Source organism: Macaca fascicularis, chromosome 2, assembly GCF_037993035.2.
Source record: "Macaca fascicularis isolate 582-1 chromosome 2, T2T-MFA8v1.1".
NCBI classification, from domain to species: domain Eukaryota; kingdom Metazoa; phylum Chordata; class Mammalia; order Primates; family Cercopithecidae; genus Macaca; species Macaca fascicularis.
Window position 1 is genome coordinate 137,854,601 of NC_088376.1, and position 26,446 is coordinate 137,881,046.

Sequence of the window (26,446 nt, forward strand, 5' to 3'; positions counted from 1 at the left end):
TTATTGAAGTAGAAGAGGAAGCCATAATGCTCCTCCTGCTCTAACGTCTCTCTCATTCCCTCTCCTCTTTCCCTGATGGATGGTCCTTGAGGCATTCTGTGAAAGCCAAGGGTCTTCAGAAGCATGGATGGAAAACGCCTGAGGATCTTGACCCTCGTGGTATCAGGAAGGGAATTAAGTTCTTTGAAGAAGGAAGGTTTTGAGACAAACAGATATGGAATTATGAAGATGGATCCAGAATCCAAACACCTTCACTTCTAGCCCAGTTATATTTGATAGCTTGTGTTACACTGACATATGCTTATATGCCTATGCTTATGTGATTAATTAATATGATTATATGATTAATTAATTATGCTTGTATGATAAATCACTAGGCCATTTGGAAAAAAAGAAGATGCATGTCATACAGGATTGAAAAGGACTGGAGAAGAACCAGAGGTTTGAGTTGAAAAAGAATTATGAGGTATAAAGATTTACATCTTGTTTTCATAATCTTCCACGATATTCCTTCTTAATATTTACTTAATTACTATGATGAACAACAAGTAATCATCGGCTGCTTACAACACAGAATCATCTGGCTGAGGAGGCTTTGATTTGGAATCACGAGAGCAGGTTATGATCTCAGAAAATAAAATATTTGTTTCATGTCTCGCCGTAACTACTACTAACATATTTAATAAAGAAAATAATGAATCGGTCTCTTTGCATGGCCAGCTTCCTTCTTATCCCTCAGGGATCAGGTTAAACTTCATTTCCTCAGAGATGAATCTCAGCAGATTCTGCCTGTCATTTTCTGTAATGACACTTGTTTATTTCCCACAAATGAAATAATCCCAGTTTATTCTTTTTGTATTTATTCCGTTACTATTAATCTTTCAGCACATCTAAACTGTAAGCTCTATCATAGGATAGGGTTCATGTCTTTCTTGTTCACTGTTGAACATCCAGCAACTGGCACAGTTCTCATCATGTAGCAGATGCTCAATAGATAATTATTGAACTAATAAATGAATATATTTATATAGATTGCTATCTCATGAATATCTTAACATAAATTATATGTAAACGCTCTTTAAGATGCATATAACATATATTCACATATACACATTTTGAATTCATATTCAGTTTTGAAAAGTTACAGTTCACCATGGTCCTAAAATTGTTAGTGATAATTATTGGATGACATCTTGATGTGCATTTGTGGTGCTTATATTCAGTTACCGAGTTCAATGAGCAAACTTCATGAGAAAACGTTCAGCCATATGCTGCTTCGCAGTTGCAGTACATTGGAGACTAGTCACAGCTTTTCTTTCAATGACTTTGAATTTCCAAATGGTTCAGTGGCTTCCATTTTAGCTTTCATTTTTGGCTTTCTCTACAATTGCTGCAATATTACATGACAAAATTACAAGGAAAGATCAAACAACATAAATATTTTCTATTCCCTAGGGTACTTATATCTTTGAAAACAATAATGTAGTCGAATTACTGAATCAGGTTTAGTAAGCATCTCACAGTGTTCTAATCAATTAGTCAATTAATCAATTGACCATCTGTTTATTGACAGCCTCTATAGAGAGCGTTGTGATATAGACATATAAATATATACAGAAGGATCTCTTTCAGTAGATAATAGAATGTCTATTAGTGATCAAAATGTTACTCTGAAAACAAGTTAATTACTTAAGCCAACTAACATTAATTGTATGTATAATCAAGGTAACAAGAAGTGAACCATCATTGTTGGGAGATTTAATGGAGGGGTGAAGATTTAATCTTGGCTTTGAGTCATGGTATTTGGAGAGATGATGGCTTTTTCAGGAGCTGGTGGGAGTGAAAAGGAGCATGCACAAAACTTCAGGCATTGTGGAAGAAAAGGGGACTTAAGAGATTTGATTGAGCCAATCTCCTGGGAAGCAGAAAGTAATGAAGTGGTGTTTTTAGGGTGAGATAAGTTCATAGAAGGCCTTAAATGTGGAGCAGTTTCATGCAATGTGTAACAGGGAGGGATTGTTTTCCTTCAAGTAACTCAATGATGTGATGCAAAGTGTATTTGAAAGAAAATTAACCTGGTAGTGATATGCAGAATTAGTTTAAAAAGGAAAAATGGAGTTAAGTAGAAGGAAATAAAGATATATGTTTAGAGTTTCATTTCTCAAGAAATTCTAGTTTTTAAAAACACACTTCCTTAAATATAGTTTCTGACTAGAGCAATATAAAGTATGAGTCACTCACAGCTTAAACATGACAAGTTGCGTACTAAATGAAACCTAAATTGTAGATGTATGATTTAGAGACATTTTTGCTCATGAAGATATATTCAGTTAAGCATCTCTTACCTACTGTTCTATTGAATCAAAACACATATCAACATCTCTGTGACAGTTCCATGGATGAAATGTTTTCATTAGGTTTATGATAATAAACTAAACCCAGAATAAATTCATAAAGAGTGTGTCTGTAATGATAGGAAATGAAATGAGAAGAATTTCATAATGATATCTCAATCACATTCAAATCGATCAGTAGATAGTGAGTGGGTGATTACCATTGGTCTATTTCATATGCGCATACAGCAGATGTTTTCTTTAAACACCTCCGAAAATGTGTTTGATGCTGAAATACACAATGAATACAGTCTTAAAAAGACTGAAGACTTGAGATGGATGCCAGGAATGAGAGAAAGTTGGCAGCATCTGGGGCCACGTCAGGAGGAGAATCCACATTTCCAAAGGTGACAAAAAAAAAACAGTTTAATTTGCTCTTGGATTTAATTCCAGGATTTAAATGTAGTTTAAAAAAAGCACTGCATTAGATTTAGCTACATGAACAGCTAGAATAATTTTATTCCCAGAATTAACCAGTTACTTACTATCTAGTTGAGCCAATCAGAAACCTAGGGTCATCTTTGATACATTCTTTATTACCATAACCCTCATCCAATCCATTACCAAGTACTGATTTTACTCACTACATAACACTGTAATTACTCAGCTTCACATCATTCCTGCTGTTACCACCTTTGTCCAAAATGTATCATCTCTTTTCAGAACTTCTGGTATTATGTACCCTGCATTCACACTGGCCTTTATCGAATTTATTCCCTACTTAGCAGTCAGCATGATCTTTTATATACATTTCCCCATCACCAAATCAAAATATTTCTATGACTTTACAGTCTTGGGAAACAATCCCAAATTGTTAACAATGAATGACTAAAGTGACAATGACTGTGACCTCATTGCTGCCTATCTTTGCAGGTTCATTGTCCCCTGCCTGCCTCCAGGTCTTGCCATAGGAGCCATTCTTTTTATTGCCATCATGGTTCTGTGCACATGCTCTTTCTTATATTTGGAAGGCCCTCTGCCCTGCTTTTTCCTGCTTAATTATTATTCATTCCTTGAATATCAGCTTTAACTTACTTCCTAAAGGAATACTTCCTTGAATTCCTAGTTAAAAACATATGATATTGTTATAGCGCTCTTGGTTCATGTTTCTTTTCCTCAGAGCACTCAACTCTTCTGTAATTATGAACTCATCAGCCGGATTTTTATTTTGCATTTGTTTCCTGTTCAAGATTTTGTGCTCTCTAAAAGCCAAGGTCACGACTCTTTCCTGTTGCCATTTTGTGCCCAGCACCTAGCCCAGTAGCTGGTATATAGTGAGTTTTCACTCTGCTTTCACTCCACATTCACGGCTGGTACTTCCTAAATCCATTACCACACAAACCATTGCTTTTCCATCTGTGAAATGGAGAACAACTAAGTCTCACTTCTATGAAAATATATTCCTTGTGGAAGTACCTACTCAAGCTAAATACAGCATATCCAGTCGGACTAAGAAATTCCCTAAGACTTTCTGACGCATTCCACTCCTAAGTAAAAACCGAACAGAAGTACATATGTATGTCCCATAGAAGATATGTTTAAGAATGTTTAAGCAAGCATGATCGCAATAGATAAATTCAGAAAGCAATCTTTGTGCATCAATAACACAATGAATAAATAAATCATGATGTATTCATACAATTGAAGTACCACCCACAATGAAATTGGATGAATTGTTGCTACATTGCAACAAAGTATATGGATGTGGCAAACATAATGTTGAGCAAGAGAAGCCAGAAAGAAAAATGATACATACTGTGTGCTTCTAGTTACGTAAATTTGAAAAGTATGGAGAACTGATTGATGACAGTAAGAGTTAGAATAGTGATGAATTTTAGGGGGCTATGATGAGAGGTGGGTAATAGGACCTGCTGAGGTGTTGGTAAAATTCTATTTCTGGGTCTATTTTGTGGCTACATGGGGATATTTGCTCTGTTAAAGAAAATGAATGGAACACACATGAATTTGTCCATTTTTCTGTATGTCTGTGATACTTAAAGTGAAAAGTTACTGTTTCTGAGAGAGTAGATTATTTAAATTTTGAATCACTTCAATTTGTTATAATGCCTTTATTAGAAAATGATCATTTATATTTTGAATGTATTGACTTATATACATTCCACTGACTGTTAGCTACTGAGATACACTTCTCTTGTCCTATAGTTAGACATTGGCTAAATTCTGTAATAATAGATAGCATTAAGCAAACGTTTATTATGTGACAGATACTGGACCAAATGCCTTCCATGCAATATCTCCTTTAATCTCCATGACAACCATGTATACAAGGTACTCTTATTTTCATCCTCTTGTAAATGAAGGTGCTAAAGTAGAGAGCTTCAATAATGTAAGGAAGGTAACAGAATTAATAAATGGTGGAGCAAGGATCTGAACTGAAATTGAAAGCTCTAGATCTCATATCTTAACTGTTATTCTGCCTCTCCATAAAGATGCCAAATAAACTCATTAATATTTTGATATTAATTTATATATAAGAACTTAAATGAAAAAGTTTGAATAATGATACTTATTACAGGCTTTACAGTATTGTCTGAGTGATAGGCCTTTACATTATAAATGCTTACATAATTAGACTACACATGAATTTAGGGAATTAAACTAATGTAATTTCTTAGCCCAGTCAGTACAAGTAAATTCAGTCAAAGTACAACAGCTAGGGCTTGAAAAGTTCTTTAAGGATATGGGCAAAGCAATAAAATAACCACTATTTCTCTCAAAATGAAAAATAGTATTTATCTAGCTAATGTACTACATTTTATTAAAAAAATGAGAAAATAATTTACAGCTATATATTTGAAGAGTGAGTGAATGTAATTTACCAAATTTCCATATTAGTGTAGCCTGTTATAGAATTAATAGCCAAGTTTTCATAGCAAGTACTGTATGTTTACAAATGTTCTCAAATAAATTTTGGTCACTCCCATTGATTAGCTTTTATAACAAAATGTTTGAAATATATAAAATTATTAATCTTCAATAATTTTTACAATGAAAGCAAACTATCTTGAAATTTAAATTATCTTAATATATTCATATAATCCACAAGTGATTTTGAAATGTCTGAGTACAAGCATAAGAAGACATACATGGTGCTGATAAAACTTGATGAGTTAGCAATAGCAAAAAAAATGTGTTACCACTAACACTACAATCAATCATTTTTCTTATCCTGGAGAACATCCTAAAATAAACAAAAATAATCTGGTAAGATTTTAACTGTAGAAGTGCTTTGTAACTGCTTATATTAGGAAATATATAAATTATTTATTAGAAGTTGAAAACTGCTAACAGTTACAGCACAATGATAACTGCTGATATTAATGCAAAAATAACAGTAGTTGGCTATGTGCTGAAAGTTTCCTCCCAGTAAATGGAAAAAGGAAAAAAATCACATGAGCTGAAGTAGTTACAGAAAATGCCCTAGAGTCATTGAAGGCAATAACAATTAATGTGGCTTTAAGAAGCTAATCTCCCAATTATGCTGTCCTCCAGTTTTCTGTTGATCTAAACCCAGAAGTCCCCTTGGGTTTAATGAACAACCAGTAATCATGCTAAGAATCAACATGTTTCTGTCATTACCTCTGAGAACTAGCCCTATCATTCAATTATTGCTATTCTTTCCTGTATATATTTCCTTGGGTCCCAGGTTTTCTGGTATTATTATTATTATTATTATTATTATTATTACTATTATTGAGGCAGGGTCTCGCTCTATTTCCCAGCCTGGAGTGCAGTGGCATGATCTCAGCTCACCGCAACCTCTGCCTCCCCAGGTTTAAGCAATTCTCGTGTCTCAGCCTCCCAAGTAACTGGGATTACAGGCGCACATCAATATGCCTGGCTAACTTTTGTATTTGTATTAGAGACGGAGTTTCACCATGTTGACCAGTCTGTCTCAAACTCCTAACTTCAAGTGATTCAGCTGCCTGGGCCTACCAAAGCTCTGGGATTACAGGCGTGAGCCACTGCGCCCCAGCCCTCTGGTATTGTTTTAAATAAACCTCTCTCTCTCTCTCTCGATGTATATATATATGTGAAATTATATATATATATGAAATTATAATATATGATTTATATTCTTCTAAAACTATTTTAATATTTCCTTGATTACACTGGTAAATGTAGAAGATAAAAACTTTAACACAATAGCTTTATTTTTATTCCATTATATTTCAGACTTGGTTGGATATCAAGAACAATGTTACTCACTCAGATTTTCACCTTGGCAAAATATTTCAGTAAAGTTAAGTTTAGTTTTTTGCAACTCACTTACCCTGAAATTGATGATGTCTGCTTGATGGTAAATAAATACCAATGACCATGAGCTAAGTGAACAAAGTAAGGGCTGCAACGATTTGTTAATAGAAAAGTGGGACAAATATTGCACTTCCTAAGGATGGGATGACTAATCAATCATCTGTGTCTCAAGACAGACATAAAACAAGGGAACCGCGTGCCCTGCCTTGACTTTTTCTTGCATTCTGTTTTTTGTAGGTGGCAGTCATTTTTTATTCTTTTTTTTTTTTTTGCATTGTTTCTTTTTTATTTTTCCATAACTTATTGGGGTACAGGTGGTATTTGGTTACATGAGTAAGTTCTTTAGGGATGATTCGTGAGATTTTGGTGCACCCATCACTGGAGCAGTATACACTGCATCATATTTGTAGTCTTCTATCCCTCACTCCCTTCCTAGTATTCCCCCCAAGTCCCCAAAGTCCATTGCATCGTTCTTATGCCTTTGTGTCCTTATAGCTTAGCTCCCACTTATCAGTGAGAACATATGATGTTTGGTTTTCCATTCCTGAGTTACTTCACTGACAATAAAAGTCTCCAATCTCATCTAGATCACTGCAAATGCTGTTAATTCATTCCTTTTCATGGCTGGACAATATTCCATTGTGTGTGTGTGTGTGCGTGTGTATATATATACATATATAAATATATTCTCTATCCACTCGTTGATTGATGGGCATTTGGGTTGGTTCCACGATTTTGCAGTTGTGAATTGTGCTGCTATAACCATGCGCGTGCAAGTATCTTTTTCAAATAATTACTTCTTTTCCCCTGGGTAGATACCCAGTAATGGGATTGCTGCATCAAATGGTAGTTCTACTTCCAGTTCTTTAAGGAATCTCCACACTGTCTTCCACAGTGGCTGTACTAGTTTACATTCCCACTAGCAGTGGAGAAGTGTTCCCTGACCACCACATCCATGCCAGCCTCTACTGTTCTTTTATTTTTTTTTTTATTTTGGCAATTCTTGCAGGAGTGAGGTGGTATAGCTTTGTGTTTTTGATTTGAATTTGCCTGATCATTAGTGATGTTGTGCATTTCTTCATATGTTTGTTGGCCATTTGTATATCTTCTTTTAAGAATTGTCTATTCATGTCCTTAGTCCACTTTTTGATGGGATTGTTTGTTTTTTTCTTACTGATTTGAGTTAATTGTAGATTCTGGATACTAGTCCTTTGTCAGATGTATAGATTGTGAAGATTTTCTCCCACTCTGGGGGTTGTCTGTTTACTCTGCTTACTGTTCCTTTTGCTGTGCCAAAGCTCTTTAGTTTAATTAGGTCTCAGCTATTTATCATTGTTTTTATTGCATTTGCTTTTTGGTTCTTGGTCATGAAATCCTTGCCTAAGCCAATGTCTAGAAGGGTTGTTCCAATGTTATCTTCTAGAATTTTTATAGTTTCAGGTCTTAGGTTTAAGTCTTTAATCCATCTTGAGTTGATTTTTGTATAAGGTGAGAGATGAGGATCCAGTTTCATTCTCCTGCATGTGGCTAGCCAATTATCCCAGCACCGTTTGTTGAATAGAGTGTTCTTTCTCCACTTATGTTGTGTTTGCTTTGTGGAATATCTGTTGGCTGTAAGTATTTGTGTTTATTTCTGGGTTCTCTATTCTGTTCCATTGGTCTATGTGCATATTTTTGTACCAGTACCATGCTGTTTTGGTGACTATGGTCTTATAGTACAGTTTGAAATCAGGTAGTGTGATGCCTCCAGCTTTGTTATTTTTGCTTAGTCTTGCTTTGGCTATGCAGGCCCTTTTCTGGTTCCATATGAATTTTAGAATTGTTTTTTCTAATTCTGTGAAGAATAATGGTGGTATTTTGATGGGGATTGCATTGAATTTGTAGATTGCTTTTAGCAGTATGGTCATTTTCACAATGTTGATTCTACCCGTCCATCTGCATGGGATGTTTTTCCTTTTGTTCATGTCATCTATGATTTCTTTTGGCAGTGTTTTGCAGTTTTCCTTGTAGAGGTCTTTTGACTCCTTTGTTAGGTATATTCCTAAGTATTTTATTTTTATTTTTTCGCAGCTATTATAAAAGGAGTTGAGTTCTTGACTTGATTCTCCATTTGGCCACTGTTGGTGTATAGAATAGCTACTGATTTGTGTACATTAACTTTGTATCTGGAAACGTTGTTGAATTATTTTATCAGTTCTAGGTGTTTTCTGGAGGAGTCCTTAGGGTTTTTTAGGTAAACACTTATATCTTCAGCAAACAGTAACAATTTGACTTCCTCTTTATCGATTTGGATGCTCTTTATTTATTTCTCTTGTCTGATTGCTCTGGCTAGGACTTCCTTCCAGTACTATGTTGAAGAGGAGTGGTGAGAGTGACCATCCTTATCTTGTTCCAGTTCTCAGAGGGAATGCTTTCAACTTTCCCCATTCTGTATTATGTTGGCTGTGGGTTTGTCATAGATGGCTTTTACTACATTAAGGTATGTCCCTTTTATGCTGATTTTGCTGAGAGTTTTAATCATAAAGGGTTGCTGGATTTTGTTAAATGCTTTTTCTGCATCTGTTGAGATGATCATGTAATTTTTAATTCTGTTTATGTGATGTTCTGGGTATCTCATTCTTCCTGATTTTAGCTAGGAGGGTTGTATTTTGTTCCAGGAATTTATCCATCTCTTCTAGGTTTTCTAGTTTATGTGCATAAAGGTGTTCATAGTAGCCTTGAATGATCTTTTGCATTTCAGTGGTGTCAGTTGTAATATGTCCTGTTTCATTTCTTAGTGAAGTTATTTGGATTTTCTCTCTTCTTTTCTTGGTTAATCTGGCCAACAGTCTATTAATTTTATTTATCTTTTTGAAGAATCAGATTTTTGTTTCATTTATCTTTTGTATTTTTTTTTTCAATTTCATTTAATTCTGCTCTGATCTTGGTTATTTCCTTTCTTCTGCTGGGTTTGGGTTTGGTTTGTTCTTGCTTCTCTAGTCTCTTGAGGTGTGACCTTAGAGTATTAGTCTGTGCTCTTTCAGTCTTCTTGATATAGGCATTTAGGGTTATGAACTTTCCTCTTAGCACTGCCTTTGCTGTATCACAGAGGTTTTGATAGGTTGTGTCATTATTGTCATTCAGTTAGAAACATTAAAAATTTCTAGGCCGGGCGCGGTGGCTCACGCCTGTAATCCCAGCACTTTGGGAGGCCGAGGCGGGCGGATCACGAGGTCAGGAGATCGAGACCATCCTGGCTAACACGGTGAAACCCCGTCTCTACTAAAAATGCAAAAAAAATTAGCCGGGCGAGGCGGCGGGCGCCTGTAGTCCCAGCTACTCGGGAGGCTGAGGCAGGAGAATGGCGTGAACCCGGGAGGCGGAGCTTGCAGTGAGCCGAGATCGCGCCATTGCACTCCAGCCTGGGCGACTAAGCGAGACTCTGTCTCAAAAAAAAAAAAAAAAAAAAAAAAGAAACATTAAAAATTTCTATCTGGATTTCATTTTTGACCCAGTGCTCATTCAGGAGCAGGTTATTTAATTTCCATGTATTTGCATGGTTTTTAAGGTTCCTTTTGGAGTTGATTTCCAGTTTTATTCTACTGTGGTTTGAGGGAGTGCTTGAAATAATTTAAATTTTCTTAAATTTATTGAGGCTTGTTTTATGGCCTATCATGTGCTCTATCTTGGAGAAAGTTCCATGCGCTGTTGAATAGAATGTGTATTCTGTAGTTGTTGGATGAAACGTTCTGTATATATCTGTTAAGTCCATTTGTTCCAAGGCATAGGTTTTTGTTTGTTTGTTTGTTTGTTTTCTTTTTTTGAGATGGGATCTCGCTCTGTCGCCCAGACTGGAGTGCAGTGGCCCAATCTCGGCTCACTGCAAGCTCCATCTCCTGGGTTCATGCCATTTTCCTGCCTCAGCCTCCCCAGTAGCTGGGACTACAGGCACCTGCTACCTCGCCTGGCTAATTTTTTGTATTTTTAGTAGAGACGGGGTTTCACTGCATTAGTCAGGATGGTCTCAATCTCCTGACCTCGTGATCCGCCCACCTCGGCCTCCCAAGGTGTAGTTTAAATCCATTGTTTCTTTGTTGACTTTCTGTCTTGACGATCTGTCCAGTGCTTTCAGTGAAGTATTGAAGTCCCCCACTATTATTGTGTTTCTGTGTATCTCATTTCTTAGGTCTATTCATAATTGTCTTATAAATTTGGGAGCTCCAGTTGTCGATGCATATTTCTTTAGAATTGCGATATTTTATTGTTGGACAAGGCCTTTCATCATTACATAATGTCCCTGTTTGTTTCTTTTGACTGCTATTGCTTTAAAGTTTGCTTTGTCTGATATAAGAAAAACTAACCCTACTCATTTTTGGTTTCCATTTGCATGAAATGCCTTTTTCCACCCTGTTACTTTAATTTTATGTGAGTCTTTATTTGGTAGGTGAGTCTCCTGAAGACAGCAGATAGTTGATTGGTGAGTTCTTATCCATTCTGTGATTCTCTATCTTTTAAGTGGAGAATTTAGGTCATTTACATTCAATGTTAGTATTGAAAATGTGAGGTATAATTGCATTCATTGTGATTTTTGTTGCCTGTGTAATTTTTTTAACTTGATTTTTGTTTTATAGGTCCCATGTGATTTATGCTTTAAAAAGGTCCTGTTTTGATGTGTTTCAAGGATTTGTTTCAAGATTTAGATCTCCTTTTGCAGTTCTTGTAGTTGTGGCTTGGTAAAGACAAATTCTCTCAGCATTTGTTTGTCTGAAAAAGACTGTATCTTTTCTTCATGTATGATGCTTAGTTTCACTGGATACACAATTCTTGGCTGATAATTGTTTTGTTTGAGGAGGCTGAAGATAGGACCTCAATCCCTTCTAGCTTGTAGGGTTTCTGCTGAGAAATCCGCTGTTAATCTGATAGGTTTTCCTTTATAGGTTACCTAGTGCTTCTGTCTCACAGCTCTTAAGATTCTTTCCTTCGTCTTATTGGATAACCCAATGACAATGTGCCTAGGCAAATGGTTTTTTTTTTTTTTTTTGTCTTTTTGAGATGGAGTCTTGGTCTGTTGCACAGGCTGGAGTGCAGTGGTGGGATCTTGGTTCACTACAACCTCCACCTCCTGGGTTCAAGCAATTCTCCTGCCTCAGCCTCCCAAGTAGCTGGGGTAACAGGCATGTACCACCATGCCTGGCTAATTTTTGTATTTTTAGTAGACACGGGGTTTCACAATGTTGGCCAGGCTGGTCTTTAACTCCTAACTGCAAATGATCTAATTTCCCAGGTGTTCTTTGTGCTTCTTGTATTTGTATGTCTAGGTCTCTAGCAAGGGTGGTGAAGTTTTCCTTGCTTATTCCCCCAATTATATTTTCCAAGCTTTTAGAACTTTGTTCTTCCTCGGGAACCCCAATTATTCTTAGGTTTGGTCATTTAACATAATCCCAAACTTCTTGGAGGCTTTGTTTATATTTTATTATTCCTTTTTTTTGTCTTTGGTGGATTGGGTTAATTTGAAGACCTTGTCTTTGAGCTCTGAATTTCTTACTTCTAACTTCTTATTTCTAAAATTGTGTCCAAAGTTTCCTGATTTTTTTATTTTTTTTTCTTTAAGCTATCTACTTCCTTGAATATTTCTCCCTTCACTTCTTGTATCATATTTTGGATTTTCTTGCATTGGGTTTCGCCTTTCTCTTGTCGCTCCCTGATTAGCTTAATAACTAACCTTCTGAATTCTTTTTGGGATTTCTTCTTGGTTTGGATCCATTCTTGGTGAACTAGTGTGATTTTTTGGCGGTGTTGAAGAGCCTTGTTTTGTCATATTATGAGATTTGGTTTTCTGGTTCCTTCTCATTTGGGTAGCCCCTGTCAGAGGGAAGGTCTGGTACTGAAGGCCGTTGTTCAGATTCTTTTCTCCCACAAGGTGTTCCCTTGATGTAGTACTCTCCACCTTTTCCTATGGATGTGGCTTCCTGTGAGCCAAACTGCAGTGATTGTTGTCTGTCCTCTGGGTCTAGCCACCCACCCAGTGAGTCTCTCCGGCTCCTGGCTGTTACTGGGGGTTGTCTGCACAGAGTCCTGTGATGTGAACCGTCTATGGGTATCTTAGCTGTGGATACCAGTGCTTGTTCTGGTGGGGGTGGTGGGGGTGCACTCTGTGAGTGCTCTTAGATTTGGTGGTTTAATGCTCTATTTTTGTGCTGCTTTGCTTCCTGCCAGGAGGTAGTGCTTTCCAGAGAGCATCAGCTATGGTATTATGGGGAGGAATTGGTGGTGGGTGGGGCCCTAGAACTGCCAAGATTATATGGCCTTTGTCTTCAGGTACCAGGGTGGGTAGAGAAGGATTATCAGGTGGGGGCAGGGCTACGTGGTCTGAGCTCAGACTCTCCTTGGGCGGGTCTTACTGTGGCTGCTGTGGGGGATGGGGTGAGATTCCCAGGTCACTGGAGTTGTGCACCTAGGAGGATTTTCCTGCCTCTGATGAGTCATGCAGGTTGTCTGGAAAAGTGGGAGAAAGCTGGCAGTCACAGACCTCACCCAGCACCCACACAAACCGACCGGCCGGTCTCACTACCACTGTGTACCCTGTAAGAGCCCTCAGACCGTTTCCAGGCGGAGAGCAATATTGGCTTGAAAACCTGTCCCCCACTATCTGCCTCCCAGCTGAGGAAAAAAGGCCCTGGTTCTTCCCCCACCTGTGGAGTTTGCACACAGGATTTGCACCCTGCCCCATGTTCTGGCCAGGAGGTTTCTCACCCCGTTCAAATTGTTACAAAGTTCATCTAGAGATTTCTCTGTCCCTGTGTAGTTTTACCCCCCGCTCCTCTTCCATTGGATCCCTGTGGTGCCAGGCAGGAATGGTCTGTTAGGGGACCCAGAGAGCCCCCAGGGCCTTTCTCCTGCTTCCTCTACCCCTGGATTTTGCTCGGTTCTCCAAATTGACTCAGCTCCAGGTAAAGTCAGAAATGTCTCCCACAAACAGAACTTCAGCTTCTCCAGTGGGAGTGTGTGTTTCTCACACCTGCAGTTGGGGTACTCACAGTTTTGGGTGGTCCCCTGGGTCCTGCAGGAGTAACCCAGTTCCTTCAGAGGGTCTGTGGGTCCTCTTGGGCCTCAGACTCTTTTTTAACACAGTGACTTGGACATTTGAACAAAGCTGGCACATGAGATGAAACTCTTCTGCTGTTCCTAGCACAAGACTGCCATTAAATTGCCTTTTTCTTATTGTAGGTATTTTGCCTGGAAATTATCACCATGCTATTTGAACCAACGTCTATTCTCAATTATATAACACAAATTCTTATCAACTTACCTCATTTTGAGACCTTACAGTAAGGAGGGAAGCTATACAAGCTCTTTTCTTCCTCCTGTTATTGTTTAGTAGAAGCTGAATGTAATAGTCATGAGACAGAGATGAGGAAAGTTAGTGGAGACTACCTACAGAGACCCCAGTCAGGGTCTAGCCTGTCCTTCCTTATTCATTTTATAAGATTAGTCAGCTGGAGTGGATTTGAAGAGAAGAGGCTTTGCCCTTATGATTCTTTTGTTCTGAAATAGTTCTAATCCCTATGACCAGCTTATATCTTTATATTGGTAACTGATGCCCTTTTCCCCTATCCAGCCCTCTGGGATCACTCATAATGGTGTGCCTGCCAAAGGCTCCTGTTTGCATTCTCATTCATAGGGTTATCCTTGAGCAATGGAAACTGCTTCTTGGGGAAGTGAGGTTCCTCCATCATCAACCCAGCTGCACAATTCACCCAGAGCCAGTGACTAACTGGCACAGAGGATAAAAAAGCCCAGCTACTTTGCCTCAAAGGCAAGAGAGTTCACTGTGCAATTTGCACTCCCTCTTTCCTTTGGGATCAAACAGGCTAGACATCACTTGAAACCACATCCTGACTTAGTCTTTCCCTTTCTTTAGAGTGTACTCCCTCAATGAATTCCTTGTTTGAGTGTCCCCATCTCAGGTTTTGCTTTTAGGGACTCTGACCTAAGATAATACCCAAATTGCATTTGTATGTTTAAAACCCAGTACAAATGGCACTTTGTCAGCAAATCTTTCACTGGTTGCACAGAAGCAAATCATTGCTTCCTCTCTTTGAACTCTGTACATTCCATGAATTGTAGCTATTAATAATGTGGTTTTGTTCCTCACTGGGGTGGATATCCCTCAAGGCTAGTCCTTATTCTTAGTCCCTTATCCACCTCTTCTACTTCTTCCTATGCATCTCTATCTCTTGGTCTTTTTCTCGTTCTCTGTCTCCTCCAGACCCTACTTCTCTCCTTAAAGTGTGAGCTCTTTCTTGACCCTGGACTTTTGTTTTTGCTATTTCCCATGCCTAGAACCCTTTTCCCCTCACAATGCTGATTCACACTCGACATCTCCCCTCAAGTCACCTCTCAGATGTGCTTTCTTTGACCCCCCCACCCTGTGCTAACTGCTCTCCTGAATTGTCTTCTGTTGTACTCATCTGTATTAGTGTCCCAGGGCTGCCATAATACTACCACACATAGGTGGCTTATGCAGCAGAAATTCATTTTTTCACAGTTCTGGAGCCTAGCAGTCTGAGATCAGGATGTTGGCAAGGTTATGTTCTGAGAGCTCCAGGGGAGGAGCCGTCTTTATCTCTTCCTAGCTCCTGGTGGTCAGTGATTGTCAGTAACCCTTGACTTTAATTGGCTGGTAGACACATCACTTAGATCTGTACCCGTTTTTGCTCAGCGTTCTTTACTGTGTGTGAAGTGTCTCTGTGTTGGAATGTCCCCTTTCTTATAAGGCCAAGAGTTACACTGGATTTGGGACCTACCCTTATTCAGGATGTTTGAATTAAGTGCAACTTGATTAGATGCAAAGGAACTAATTTTAAATAGGTTAATATCCCAGGTTCTGGGTGGACATGAATTTTTGGGTGGACATTCTTCAACCTAGAACACCTTCATAATATTTACCACAATCTTTATTTGTTGGGATTACTCTCCTGTATGTCTTTTGATTGTCTCTTTGTGCATGTCATGTTCATAGTTGTATCACCAGCCTCTAGGTGAGGACCCAATACTCAGGAGACACTTGAATGCTGGTTGAATGAAAGAGGGAAAACATTTTTCACACAAAGGCACAAATTACTGGGACAAAATTATTATACCTGCTAATTAAATATGCAAGTAGGGAATGATGCAATGCCTACAAAAGGGAAGGACCAGTTTCAATCATAATACACTGAAATGATGTTCACAAATCATTTATCAGCTTACTCTTATACATCATTCAAAAAGTGAATCTTTTGTTTGGAATTCAATTTTCCTTTGCATACATTAAAAATATAGATATATGTATAGTCATATGTTGCTTAACAATGGGGATATGTTCTGAGCAATGCATCTTTAGGTGATTTTGTCATTTTGTGATCACAGGGTGTCTCTACACAAACCTACATGGTATAGCCTACTGCACACCTAGGCTATACGGTATAGCCTATTACTTCTAGGATACAACCCTAGAGAAGATGTTATTGTACTGAATACTGTAGGCAATTGTAACACAATGATATGTATTTGTGTGCCAAAACTTATCTAAACATAGAAAAATGTATGGTAAATATACAGTATAAAATATGAAAAATAGTATACCTGCACAGGGCATTTACTGTGAATGGAGTTTTCAGGACTGGAAGATACTCTGGGTGAGGCAGTGAGTAAATGGTGAGTGAACATGAAAAGCTAAGAGATTACTGAAGACTGCTCTAGATTTTATAAAGGCAGTATACTTAGGCTACACCAAATTTATTAAAAATTCTTTCTTCAATAATAAATTAACCTTAGGTTACTGCAACTTTTTTTACTTTATAAACTTTTAAATATTTTTAAGTTTACTCTTGTCATAACACTTAGCTTAAAACACAAATATTGTACCGCTATATGAAAGTATTTTCTTTAACCTTATTTGATAAGCCTTTTTCTGTTTTTATTTGTTTATTTTTTATTTTTTATTTTTTTAATTTTTTGTCAAAAACGAAGTCACAAACACATACATTAGCCTAGGCCTGCAGAGGGTCAGAATCTTCAATATTATCATCTTCCACCTCCACTTCTTGTCCCACTAGAAGGTCCTCAGGGGCAAGATCATGCATGGGGCTGTCATCTCCTATGACAATGCCTTCCTCTGGAATACCCCTTGAAGCACCTGCCTGAGACTGTTTTACAGTTAACTTTTATTTTTTTCGCAGAAAGAATGTACTCCTAATAACAATAAAAACTACAGTATAGTAAATGTGCAAACACTAACATCATCATTTACCATCATTATTAAGTATTAGATAATGTACATAATTGTATGTGCCATACTTTCATATCAGCAATGCAGTAGGTTTGCATATGCCTGTATAACTAAAAATGCGCGAGTAATTCACTGCACTATGATGTTAGGATGGCTAAGATGTCACCAGGGGATACGAATTTTTCAGCTCCATTTTTTTTTTTTTAATAGCACTACCGTTGTATATTCGGTCTGTTCTTGAGCGAAATGTTTTTATGGGATACATGACTGTAATGTAAATTATATAGATGATAGATAGATAGATAGATAGATAGATAGATAGATAGATATTATGGTAGGATTTAACCAGGAGAATTATGGTCAACTCAAATATCATAGGGCTTTATGTTACATAACCATCATATTCAATCTACTTTGAATATGAACTCTTTTGGAGAATGTATCTTTTTGTTTCAACAGATAAAATGATTGCATAAATAGATATGGGCTGCAATTTTCAATAACAATGAGATATATTCAGAAGCTCAATGGGGCTAGTGCTAATGAGGAAAAAAATAAAAATCTTTGCTTATAAATGATGTTTCACATATTAATTTTAATTAACTTTATAGCACTCAATGTATGGTATGGCACATTAGCTTCTAAGTTTTATTTTGGTTATTTTGGTTAGTTTTTTTTTTTTTTTTGAAACAGTTATAAGCCTGAATTGGATAGTCAGTATCATTAAGGTGTGTACTACAGAGAATGAGCCAGAATTAACCACGTGGGTTCTATTAGCAGTTCTCAGAATAGCCACTGCATGACTGTCAGTACTTCGGAGTAATGGTCAAGTTGTATAGCTATCGAACCCTGGGTTTAGCTGTGTGACCATTGACAAGTTACATAACCTGTCTTTAAATTGGTTTCCTCTTTTCTAAACTGGGAGTAATATTGGTACTTAACTCAAAGAGTTATTGTGAGGATTTAATGAATGACCATATACAAAAGTGTTAAAAATGGTGCCCTGTAGTAATCCAAGCCCTATAAAAAAAACTATTGTTATTATTACATGGTATTGCTGATAATTAGAAGTTATTTCTGAGAGTGCAAAAACCCTTTCTCTTAAGATAGGATGGCTTTGGATGTCCATTTGGATAAGACTGTTTTTTTGTTTTGTTTTGCTTTGCTTTTAATTATTTCTCTTTTTCCCCAACTAATTGAATTCAATTATTGTTGTTTATTGAATGTGATTTCAGAAATTTGGTCTGCATTTTAGTTGTTAAATAACGGTTTTAACTGAGTGGGAAGAACAAAGGATAATTGTTATTTTCTTCTGGTATACAGCTCTCAAGAGTTTGAGGTTTTTGAGGTTTGCCAGTACATCAGTGGAATATCAAATGACAGGATGAGACCTAGAAGACACATGTAAAATTCCAAAATGCATGCTGTGGATGAATGCAGCAATATGAGATGAGTACTATTTGGGGTGAGTATATTTAGGAAATTCTAATTTAGGAACTTTTTATTATTATCTATGAAAAAACTCCTTTTATTTCCCCCTAGTCAGATTTAGTCTGCAATGTATCCTGACCACAATGGCTTGGGATATAACCTGTATCCAATAATCTTACTCTAAAATCTGCTGACCAGCAGCCTCTGTCCTCAATGATGTTATTTTGAGATCTCATACCTACTGAGTGAGATACTTGAAAGCAGAGCACAAAGCATCTTACAGTGTTATCAATTCTGTTCTCTCCATCTGGAGCTAGCCTAAAGGTTGATTATATTAGAATATTTTAGCATAATATTAAATTAGCACAAATCATTTTGATTGGACATTTTAATATTGTGGCAGCTATTATTTACTTCTTGTATTTTTTGGTGTTCTATTCTCTTAAACTACAAAGATGAAAAGGTGTTTATTTTTACAATGTGGAAAATACCAGCATAATCACTGTTAATCTATTTCTTCCTGTCACCCATTGGTTTTCTTTCAAACAGTATTTTTGTATATTCTTTTCCTTCTGTTCTCATGACAATATATTATGTGCTAAGCTTTTCCTACCAGGTTACAAAGTAACGTGATAGCAAGTCATCTTAGATTTGCCCACTAGAGCAAATTTATTTATTTTAGACATTTACAATAGCAATTTATTACATGTATCTGTTCTATTTTTGAAATTTCTTACTAATAGGAAATTTTAAAATGTAATCTTCATGGATTAAAAAACTTCAGAGTCCTCTCACAATGAAGACTATCCCAGACATGAAAGCAAATTTGTTTGACTAATCTAACTCAAAATCCTAGCAATAGGTCTGTCAGGCATGGCTGGAACCAAGTGCCGTGAGGATATCATTGTTACCTGGTGTATTAGTCAAGGTTCTCTAGAGGGAAAGAACTAATGGAATTATGGAAATATATATATATTCATATATATTTCCATAATATATAATTCATATATATTATTCATATATATTCATATATGTCATATGAATAACATATATGAATTATATATATACACACATACACACATATATGAGTTTATTAAGTATCAGCACGAGGATCACAAGGTCCCACAATAGGCCATCTTCAGACTGAGGAGGAAGGGGAGCCAGTTCAATTTCCAAAACTGAAGAACTTGAAGTCTGATGTTCAAGGGCAGGAAGCATCCAGCACAGGAGGAAGATGTAGCCTGGGAAGTTAGGGCAGTCTCTCTTCTCACGTTTTCCTACCTGCTTGTATTCAAGCTGCGCTGGCAGCTGATTAGATTATGTCCCGCTCTCCCCCTCCCCGCCCCCGCCAGATTAAGGGTGGGTCTTCCTGTCCCAGCCCACTGACTCAAATGTTAATCTCCTTTGGCAGCACCCTCACAGACACACCCAGGATCGATACTTTGTATCCTTCAATTCAATCAAGTTGACACTCAGTATTAACCGTCACTCCTCGTTTCTTTCTATTCGCCCAGGCTGGAGTGCAGTGGCGAGATCTCCACTCACCGAGGCCTCCCGGGTTCACGCCATTCTCCTGCCTCAGCCTCCCGAGTAGCTGGGACTACAGGCGCCCGCCACCATGTCCAGCTAATTTTTTGTATTTTTAGTAGAGACGGGGTTTCACCGTGTTAGCCAGGATGGTCTCGATCTGCTGACCTCGTAATCTGCCGGTCTCGGCCTCCCAAAGTGCTGGGATTACAGGCGTGAGCCACTGTGCCCGGCCCTCTTTTTATTTTTCAAATCTGCTAAGTCATTGTTGGAATCATGTAGTCACAATTAACAGACTTCTATACTCTCAAGTGCAAGTCTTTTAAAAAGGAGACATTGGGGCTTTCTCGTCAGCTTGACAAGGTCTTGGGCCTGATTCACATTAGCCCAGTGGATGTTTTGCCTAGTAATAGATATCGTTTGAACTGCTGGACTTTGTTCAAATACCCACTACAAAAGCTTCATCTTTCAGATTATTATGACTTTCTTCATTGAAGTTGTTGGATTTTTAATAGTTATCCAATAATTCTAGATTGACTTTAAGTCCAGAACTAGACAGAAACAGTCAACAAAGGCTTGACCAATAGTAAAATGCACTATAATATTTCAGAAATACCATTGACCATTTGTTTATCCCAATATTGTGATTTTAAAAATTATGATCCTATGTTATTGCATTTTCCATGTTGTAAATATGTTTATAATTTTAATGAAAATCAGAAGCTATTTCTTGACTGCTAAAAATGCACAATATGTGTGTTTCACCACAATGTAGTCTATGAGATTCTGATTAGGCTTTGGATTCAGACTTCTGGGAGTCAAATTTCAGCTGTTACTTAATCTCCCTAAATATTTGTTCTGTCAGAAAATATGGGCACAAATTTATTGGGATTAAATGATCAACTGAGACAGTGAATGAAAAGGAGAAATGTGGTGGGTATTATTTTCCTACTTAAATTTTATGCCATACTTCAAGATAATCATTTCTCCATTTTAAATATATGAATTCTTAATAATTTCTACTTTGTAACTGGTATAGATGTATCAAGTAAAAATCTGTATCAGGTTAAAAAGTTTATAATTTTAGAAGAATGTCAGTGATTGAGTGATGTGCCACTTTCTCTATTATTTGCTGTATTCTGTTTTATTCATTAAACTTCCTTTGTAATGCATTTCGTTTTTCTTTTCTTTTTTTTTTTTTTTTGTAAATTTTGTTTTAAATTGAAGATTCTCCTATTTTAGAGCTTCGCAGTTGGTAAAGTGATCGCAGAACAGACCAGGTGCTGCTTACTGGGACTTCCAAATTCTAAAAGCTGAGAAGATTAACCTTTTACCAAAGACAGTGTGCCCCAGAAATTGGTCAATAGGCCTCTTTGTTTTTCACTGAAATGTCAGGGCTCCGAAATATTTCTTTCTCTAAGCACCTGCCAAAAGTCAATGGAGAAAAAGAGGACATAAAAACAGAGGGTTGACTCGTATTTATAATCTTAATGACTTTGATAGTTTGTTGAAAAGCGTCTTCCTCTTCGTAAGATTGACAGAGAAGAAAGCACTAAATGCTGGACACTGGCGGCCCAGACAGAAGTTAAGAAAGACAAATATTCCTTTGTGGACTCTCTTGCCTTTTTACAATACTGCTGGTTTCTTGTGAAGAGATATATACTCCAAGGGTCACTATTAAACATGTGGTATAGCTTTTACTTTCATATATTTGTGAAAAATGAAGCAAGATCTGTTGGCTTACAAAAGCAACCTAAATTATTTGGTGAGATGGTATGATAAATTTTGCTGGTGGAAGAGAGGGAAGGCAATGACATTCAATCACCCCAATGATCTGTCTTATAGAACTCATCTTTATTCCTTCACTTTTTATTATAGAAAAAGAGGGCTTTCAGAGAAATCAGACATTGATTTGTTTATTATGTGATATTAATAGAAAGGATCCATAGTTACAACCAAAGATGTGAATAATAATAACTAAAACTTAATATTTCATTGCTTTTAAAGCTCCCTTAAATACACACTGTAATTGGATTTACTCTGCAAAATTATAAGGGCTGTGTGGTGTATATTCTTTCATTTTATAGATGATAATACAAACTCTAAGAAAGGTTAAGTGTTTTATCTAAAGTGACCCAGATAGTCAGTGGCTGACTTGGGAACCGAATTTCATTGTTTCTATTTCTTACCCAGTGTTCTATTTTACCACATTGTCACTCAGACACTTAAAGTGACATCTTTGTGGATGAATTAAAAAGAAATTCTAAGAAATTGTTTTCAAATGTGTAACAATCATCAGCCGATGTGAATATTGGCAAGCCACAATCCTTTTTTGTTTAATCTTTTAGAAGGGGATTTTCACCATGTTGAACTAATAGAAATCATCTCTAAGTTCATAGGACTGTGATTTCATTTATGTTTCCAAAAGCATGGTGAGCTTCACACAAAACAATTTTCCGTCTTTTAAGTCTTGCTAATCCACTTTAAGCTAGGCAAAAGTCACACATCATCTCAGCTGCTGTGATCACATACAAACCACCTCCGCTAATCTCTTCAAAGGGGATTTTCCTTTGCACAGGCAGACTGCACAGCATGGGACTTACAGTTAGTACCTTGCAAAGTTTCCCAAGTTCATTTATAATTCCGCCTTTATCCTGAAACTATAGCATGTAAGGTCTCCTCCAAACAATTCCAGGCCCTTTTACAGCTGTCGCTGGTTTTCTCCCTAGCTTTCTAAATAACTGATGAAGTCGACAATGCAGTCATTACAGCAAGGAGTGACTGTGATTCCTATTATTTATTTGCAGATGGAAAAAGAAAACTACCCTGATATCTGACACATTGAGTTTCCAGGATGAATCAGAAAATATTGGTTGTTGGGTTTTCTTAGCTTGGTAAGATAAATAAATAAATAAATAAATAAATAAATCTGTCTTGTGTCTCTGAATGCAATTTCCATTTTAGACATTTAAGCATGAGTTAGATAGTTTCTAACACATAATGAATGGCATTATAAATAAGTTTCAGTGGTTGGAAAAATATAAGCACATTTATAACAATTGGGCAGAAATATGAAACTGAAAGAAGTTTGCAAATCCCAGCTTGATACATTTCATCTTAAAACAAGCAAACCTACACAATTTACATAAATTGCAGAAAAAAAAGAAATAGGTTTAATCAGTGAATTTAAGGATATTAATAAAACCTTTTTTGCTATGAAATTTGTAATGATATTCTGTAACTATGTGATTTAATTCCTGAATTGTAGCTCAGGAAGTTTGTTTTCATGTTCTTGTGTATTATAACTTTGGAAAAGTTTTTTTTTTTTTCTTTTTAGAAACACCACTATGATTCAGTGAAACACATCCTACCTGACTCACTTCAATTCAGACGGTAACTCAGTAGAGCATGTGATCATTAACTGGGTGATCATATATCCCTTTGTTGTTATTTGACAAAATTTATAGGATTCTAAATTCAACTTAGTGCTTCTGCTGAGATTGGTACTTGAAATACTGAAAAATGAGGCAGAAGCTCAGGGAACATTCTTTCTAGAGAACCTAATATTATACCACCAAAATCTTTTTTTCTTTTCTTTTCTTTTTTTTTTTTTTTTCGAGGCTGAGTCTCACTCTGTTGCCAAACTAGAGAGAAGTGGAATGACCTCCGTTCACTGCAACCACCGCCTCCTGGGTTCAGGTGATTCTGCTGCCTCAGTCTCTTGAGTAGCTGAGACTACAGGTGAGCGCCACCACGCCCAGCCAATTTTTGTATTTTTAGTAGATACGGGGTTTCACCATGTTGGCCAGGATGTTCTTAATCTCTTTACCTTGTGATCCTCCCACCTTACCCTCCCAAAGTGCTGGGATCACAGGTGTGAGCCACTGCTCCCAGCCCACAATCTTTTATTTCTCTAAATAAATTCATTCACAAAAAATTTTGCAAGGTAGATACCTTGGCAAAAATTCATATAAATTTTAAGGACCTTGAACTGGATAAAGCACATATTCTTGTTTATTTCTTTCTTTTTTCTTTCTTTCTTTTTTCTTTCTTTTCTTTTCTTTTCTTTCTTTTTTTTTTTTTTTTTTTTTTACATATATTGTCTATCCTAAAAGTTACATCTTGGTAAAAGAAAAGACAATAATTTTTCATGATCACAATTATTGATTGCAATATTTGAAAATAGATTCCTTCCTTCCTTCCTTCCTTATAGCCCTAACAAGGAGGAGTTAAGTGGAGTCCCTACCTCAGAAAAAAAAAAAAAAAAAAAAAAGAAGAAGATGAAGACGAAGAAGAAAAAAGAAACGGTAAATAACAATTACTTCATAATATTATATTCTTAATCCATCTTCGTCATTACCAGATTTTAGATATAGAATGAGGGATGTCAGAAATGCAGATTTTCTGAATCATTCCATGCATAAATGACACAGAATGCTCCTTTTTCTTGAAACACATACTTTACACATTGTAGGAGAAAAAATGGCACAATTGCAGTTCGAGTTTCAATCACTTCACTGCTTGTTTCCTTGCAGTTTTTCCTTAGAACAAAAGAATGGAGGTGATGTCTTCTGAAGCTCCTTCCAGCTCTGTAATGTTTTTGATTTTCAAATGTAAAATGAAACCAAAGATAAACATGTCCTGCTTTTAATAGGTGTTTTGTAGCAAGTGCCACAATGATTTTCCTTCCCTATCCATTTTCCTTGTTATCCACACTTACCCTCCTCTTTCCCCAGGTGGAAAAGTAACAAAATAAATAATAACTTTGCTACTCTTCACCATCATCTCACTGTAAATTGTTACCCATTTCAGCAAATAGCTCATTGGAAAGTGAGATTACTTCCTGCCAAAAACGTAGAAGGGAGTGATTTCAAAACTCAGTTATCACTTCATTAAGCTGAAAAAAATGGAAATAGTCCCTTTAATCAGTTGTCTTTTTTATGGACATGGCATATATCACTAGTTATTTGTGTGTGTGTGTCTGTGTGAGAGAAATTATCTCTTGATAGAATAGGAGTGCTTCTTGAGTATTTCACATATTATGTCCTTAGAAAACCAGGTCAGGTTAGCTTAGTTACACCGCCAAGGAGAAAGGCCAAATAACAGTGGACGACTGGCATATGTTTTGTTTCAGTTTTTAGTTCACTAGCTGATAATTCCCTGGAGACAGACAACTAATCTCTTGACTTCGAGTGCATTTCTCTGGCTGCATCCCCACACATCTGTATTCTAAACTTCAAGCCCCATTAGTATGTAGAATACTAGGTAGAGCCCTGATGAAGGTTTATTTGGCACAGAAATCATCCTGTTATGCACAAGTGCATAGAATTAAAATAATAATTTCTAGTTGATTTCATGCTTCCGTAGCTTAATGGTCTCTAATGCTACCAGTAGATCCATTATACATATTTTTTATACAGGAAAGATGTGGGGAAAGAAAATGTCAGCTTTTGAATAAACCTGTGTCCAAATTTACTCTAAAATGAAATTGAAAAGAAAATTGGAAATACAACTTTTAGAAGGATTTACTACTTTCTCTTTCCTGAGTAATTTGATACCAAGGTATTCATAATGATCAGTGAAGTACTAAGGACAATTTTGTGCTCATCTCTACACCAACATGACATCTTCTGTTTTTCCTTTAAGTGCAGTGGAATGTAATTAGCCAACAGCTTGGGGCTTGATTAAAATGTCACATTTTATAAATTTATGGTCATCTTCTGTGTCTTCCTGAAAGCGAAAGACTTAAAATTTGACTAGACTTACATGCCAGGGAGAGGTATTCATTCACTAAGGAAAAGGGAAATGTACTCCTGGTGGGTGTTCAGGAGTTTCTATTCGTTTCCTTATATTGTGCATGTAGAGGGCTTATACAAATTAAATGTGTATTATGATCATTAAATTTAAAACCAAAAGCTGTAAAACTCATCCTCTCAGTTATTTATAATTAATAATAATAAAACTCATGATAAAATTAGGGTCTGATTTTTTTTTATTACTTTGAATCTCCTATTAAACTAGAGATGGTGTAGTAGATTGAGTTATTGGGCCCAATTTTTTAGCCTATCCTGAATCCTTGTTTATTGCCATGAAACTTTGCAATTCTTCTAAAAACAAAGAGTATACTTTCTACCTCTTGCTACCTTTAGCTATACCATGAGACTCACTTTGGCCAGTGGAATGTGGTGAAGTGACAGTGGCCAAATCTAGGACTTAAGGGGGTTTGCACATGACCACTGGTTCCTCTGCAATTAAATGAAAAGTTATTTCCCAGAAAAATAGTTGCCACTTTGCTTGGAATAGACTTGAGTAAGGAGTCAAGCTCAGCCAGACCTACAACATGTTGTGGAGTCACTCAGAGGATCTCTCCTTAGATCAGCCACTCAACAGCCAGCAGACCCATAGATGTGAGGAATCATTGTCCATCGTCACCACTTAGATTCCCTAGTTGTTGGTTAAGCAACAATACTTGACTGGTATAGAAATATAGAGAAAAAATATTTAGAATAAGTAAATAGCACTGCTCATGGATAACTCTTCTATGACCCAAAGCAAGCAAGTAAAT

At 36.8% G+C, this 26,446-nt stretch overlaps 1 long non-coding RNA gene across 3 annotated transcripts; it reads left to right on the forward strand.

Annotated features, from left to right (window-relative positions):
• The first annotated feature begins 88 nt into the window (after nucleotides 1-88).
• Nucleotides 89-24,188, forward strand: LOC135969531 (uncharacterized). 3 transcript variants are annotated; one of them, XR_010584792.1, is made up of 6 exons: nucleotides 89-466; nucleotides 18,247-18,388; nucleotides 22,689-22,775; nucleotides 23,219-23,274; nucleotides 23,530-23,622; nucleotides 24,095-24,161. It is a non-coding gene; the product is annotated as an uncharacterized lncRNA (long non-coding RNA). The 3 variants fall into 3 exon arrangements; XR_010584791.2 differs by lacking the exon at nucleotides 23,530-23,622 and having other exon boundaries at nucleotides 93-466; nucleotides 24,095-24,188; XR_012431828.1 differs by lacking the exons at nucleotides 23,219-23,274; nucleotides 23,530-23,622 and having other exon boundaries at nucleotides 91-466; nucleotides 24,095-24,163.
• Nucleotides 24,189-26,446: the final 2,258 nt, after the last annotated feature.